The 4827-nt window shown below is 41.7% G+C and overlaps 1 long non-coding RNA gene across 1 annotated transcript; it reads left to right on the top strand.

The window, feature by feature from the left end:
- The first annotated feature begins 2870 nt into the window (after window positions 1-2870).
- LOC136530694 (uncharacterized) lies at window positions 2871-4342 on the top strand. Its single transcript, XR_010777839.1, has 3 exons — window positions 2871-3174; window positions 3450-3636; window positions 3932-4342. It is a non-coding gene; the product is annotated as an uncharacterized lncRNA (long non-coding RNA).
- The last annotated feature ends 485 nt before the right edge of the window (window positions 4343-4827 follow it).

Here is a 4827-nt window from a genome sequence, read left to right as displayed (position 1 = left end):
ATCTCACGAAGGTAAATTGATCAGCAGAGAGGCGTGTGATTAAGAATAAGAAGGCAACAGAGACACACGAGTTAGACAGGTTCAGGTCGTCAGTATGACGTAATACCCTACTCCTGTGGTCTGTTGGCTTGTATTAGCTATCGTATGATATTGCTTGAGTTTGGAGGGGTCCCTGTCCGCTTTGTATAGTCCGGGGGCAGGGTTACAAATAGGTTAGATTTAAGAGATAACCGAAAAGTAATAACACATTACAGGAATCTTGGGATCATACGTATCCTAACAAATCTCGTAGTATCTTCAGAATATTTTCCCGGTGTCTTGCGAGAGGCGCCGAGCAGAGTTGTGCCTCGTAAGGCTTCGTCTTGTGGGCTGGGCCACTCCTGAGGGCGCAACCCATGTGGTCTGTCGTGGATATCCGGGGTCGTACCCCGCGGTCATCGACACATGTCCTTGTATTCTACAACCCTAGCACAATTTCGTTTACAAAGTTCAAGGATAGAATTTGTGTTCGGCGATATATTGCTCTTGCACACTGGGAGCCTCCTATGTTGACAAATAACGGTGGAAAACCACCCGGAAGAAATCAAAGCACCGTAGTAGTGCTAATTAATGCAGATGAGATAGAAGACAATATTTGTGTGTGCAATGAAATAATGATTCAGTGTGGACCAAGTCCGATGATATGGAGAACTAACGAGTGATAAAGGAATTTTTGGTTCAAATTAAATACTCTGATTTTTTGCAAAATGTCCATTGCAGTGACAGGTTCATATTAAATACTTTGTTTTCACTTGGAGAAAAAAAAATTACATGGTGTTCTCTCCAAATAACACTTCACTGCCACTTTTTTTTTGTGATTTTGTTTCACTGCCACTTGATTACACTAGTATATAATTGATTTTCGCTGATGGTTGTTAGTTTTCTACTGGTGGTTCATAATGTATAGGCTCCACTAAAAATAAAACTGTGGGTCCGAGCCATGAACCACCGGTGTAAATTTATTTTTACTGTCTATTAACAGCGTCTTTGGTTCAGGAGTCAGTCCATTCCAGAATCAGTACGTCCGGCGTGGATCCTCTCTTGCTAGGATCGGACACAGACTTGACGTTGTTTGGATTAGGGAACCAGCTCTCTCGGATGGACGACGGACATAGTCATCCGATGGTTTTTGAGGGAAGCGGTCGACCATGCATTTGTACTAGCACAGGGAATCATCTGGTAACGGACGACTTGACTCCATGCGGCAAACCAAACATTATGTCCAGGCTCGGACACAGGTCCGGATGATTCTGCACGGATCCACCACGCAAACCAAACACGCTATCTACTGCCAGTAAAATACATTTATACTGACGCTTTTCTTAACCTAGGGCCACTACAAATAACCTAGCGCCACTACAAATAATTTGAAATTAATTTTTCGAGTTTTTCAAATGATATCGGATGGACAAATGATTTGAACAAAAGTTGTAGGATTAGGAAGGATCTACAACTTTGTGGTCAATAACTTTTTCATTTAAAATCATTTAGGGCACAAAAATTTTGTTTTAAGATCAATGATTTTTTTTATTTTCTCACATGACATTGGATGGGAAAACGATTAAAAGCAAAGTTGTAGATCTCTTTTTTCATTTGAATCTGTTTCGGGCTTTAAATCTCCATTTCAAAATCTGCTGGAGTGAATACTATGGGAATATTTCTGAGGTTAGTCACAAGTGACTTTGGGGTGCAGTGGTAAGCGTTGTAACGCTTGAGGCTTGAGGTGCTGAGTTTGTATCCTGGGGATCGCATATGCATAGATTTCTGGTGAAAATTTGAAAATGGTAGAAAATGATAGGAACTGTGTCGTTGCCTCCTTGGATAAAAAAGTTTTTTTTTGTTATTTTTTGAGCCCGATTTGCAATTTTAGAAAATCATTTATAGTGGCGGTTCTCTTATGATAATAGCCGGTGTAAATCGAGTTTTAGTGGTGTAAATATTTAAAGTGTCAGTTATCTAGAAGACCCCTGTGAAGTTCGTGATTTTTACTGGTCTTTTACACTGGCAGTTTGTAAAAACACCAGTGAAAATAGGTTCAGAACTGCCAGTAATGTCCCGTGTACTAGTGTTAGTTCCATTCTTGTAAAAGTGGTGAGCATATGACATTTTCTATTTATTGCATTTAAGCTATATGCTCAGCTATTAAGATAGATGTAATATGAAGCTTGTTCTTGAATGTATGTTCCAAGTTCCATAACGTGCACGTTTGTACTTGAATGCAATATGAAGCTTCAATGGTGATTGCTATGCTGAACTAGCGCTTCTCTTTAGCCCTGTTTGGAACTGATTAAAATTAGATTCTCTATCGTCTACTGCAACCATGGAACAAAAGCCTGCCAAACGTCCTGCGGTCGCCTCGATTCTTCTGACCGCCGCCACTCTCTCATCCACCGCAGGTATGAACTGCAACCTCGATATTCTTTGCACCGCGGCTCGTCCACCACACCGCGCGGTCACCCACCTCGGTTCCAAACAGGATCTTTGTATTGACGTTAAAAAATTTACATCCCGTTGCAACACATGGGCATGATTCTCTATCTCACACAACTAAAAAGAACAAAGCGTGGATATTTTTTGGTACGATATTCCAATGTGAGCCCATAGTCCTGCCTGCTGTGTTCCCACAGCCTTGCCTCATCGGTCTGCCTCCTTGCGATCCAGTCTCCCTCCATCACGCGACAATCAGGGACAAGATCTCATGCAAAAGAACCGAAGTTCATTGCCTTGCATGCCTGTGAGCCAATCGTGTGCATGTAAGATCAAGAAGGAAACTACTATTTTGATTGATTGATTGATCAGGTCAATCCTGCCATCAGCGTCCTTAGGAATCACGCAAGGATTACATCATGCGACGATCATCTCGTACTGCCAGTTAAGCAACCGTCCTCCCTATGCACACCGCATGTCCTCACCCTCATGCGCAGTGCCCTCGCACTTGCCCTTGCGCGCCGCCCTCACCTCCTCGCCACTCGTCCTCGACGTTGCCTGTCGCACACACCGTCGCGCCCATCGCCGTCGCCTTGTCCGTGCCGATCCGCTTCCTTGTCCTCAACGCCGCCGGGCTTGACTTCCTCCTCGCCGCTATAGTGGAGAGGCAACATCAACGGATCGTGCACCGCCTATGTTTCAATCTAGGTGTTCCCTCCCTTCATACTGTTTGTGATCCGTTGAAACCGTACTGTTCATCTTCCTGGTCGGGTTCAAGGCAGAAGGCACACGGGTGGTTCAGAAGAAGTTTCGTTGTCGAATACAATAGATGGTCCTTGGGTCATTTGACCATCTTTGTTGCTGTTTTAGAAGAGCGTTAAAAATAGCTAATTTAAATTCTCTCCACCAGCTGTCACAGTATATTACTGTACTTGGAATTTTGTTGTATTTGCCTTTATAGTGTATTGATCAGCGGCGTACAGGTGGATTGATCATATGGAGGTCATGAAGTGTAATGGTGGATTACTGAGGGAGCAATGCAAAGGCCTCTGAAATCTCAAACTCTGAAAGGTGCCTCATGCCCAGTGAAGGGGGGAGATGGTCCGTTCTTCCTCCCAGATGCCTCCACCAGGCCTGTTTGCCTCATGTACTGCTTGTGGAATTGTCCAGGTATTCTTTTTGTCATATGCATCAGTTGCCACGGATCCCATTCTGACATTTTGATGGCACATCCTGTTATAGAATTAATTTGCTCAATATAAGTATACAATTTATGGATTGAAAAAAGCAATCGAGTGTAGGGGTGATATGTCGACGTTGGGGTGATAACCGTGATATTCCAATAGAAAATGGTTTGTGACTATATGTTTACATAATATGACTTGCATCTACTACAACCTTTTTTTGTTTGGAAAATAACATGAACGATAAAATAAATTGAAGTCCTAACGTATAATATTTGCAGGCTATGGAAATAATTTGTTTCCTATGAAGGCCCCATTTGTTTCCGCTTATAAGCGGCTTGTCGGTGGAAATAAGCGAGAATCCCGCCAAACGTTTTGCTTATTTCCACCGATTCTCATTTATGTGGTAAGCCGCTTCAGAGATTTGAACTACGAGAAGCGAAAAGCGAGAAGTGAGAAAATCTTCGCTTAGATTATAATCCAAGCTTGGCCAGGAGAAGTGGAAACAAACGGGCCGAACTTTAGGAAAATAAAGTAGACCGATGGTAGAAAAAAATATTGCCTGATCTGGACTGAGATTCTATGTACTATCTGGTAGTTTAATGTGGACTATATGAGGCACAAAACTTGTATCATCTTGGCATTACTTCTGAATGCCTAAATCAGATTTTTCTTAATTTGGTGCTGTAATACCCTAGAATTTATAAAAAAAATAATATGCTGGCTGAGTAGAGTAAAGAGAAGAAAAAAAATTAACTTTTTGAACCATAAGTCGTATGGACAATCAGAGACCGTGGTTATGTAGATCTTGCCCAAATGAATCCGTTTGATTACCAACATGTTTTGTTTGGAGGTCCGATGAATTTGGGACAAGCTGTTAAATTTGGGACATGCAAAATAGATTTGTCACATCTTGATTTTAGATTGGCTACTAGACGTTTGGTGGTATTATTTGTCCCGTTGCAACGTACGGCCACTCAACTAACTTAGAGTCATTGTCGCTCGTAATAATAATATCTATGATTTAACTATTTCTATATATTGCTGATGCTGAATCTTGACACAAACAATTAAGTGGATACCTTATTCTATAGTATATGTCTGCGTGGAATAGATAAAGCCACACATATTTATACGGTGAATACAACATACTTTATTTTAAGGTTTTGAGAGAGAT

The sequence above is a fragment of the Miscanthus floridulus genome, unplaced genomic scaffold (assembly GCF_019320115.1).
Source record: "Miscanthus floridulus cultivar M001 unplaced genomic scaffold, ASM1932011v1 fs_178_1_2, whole genome shotgun sequence".
In the NCBI taxonomy this organism is placed as follows: Eukaryota; Viridiplantae; Streptophyta; class Magnoliopsida; order Poales; family Poaceae; genus Miscanthus; species Miscanthus floridulus.
The sequence above is the reverse complement of the archived record's forward strand: the minus strand, read 5'-3'. Positions and strand labels throughout refer to the sequence as shown.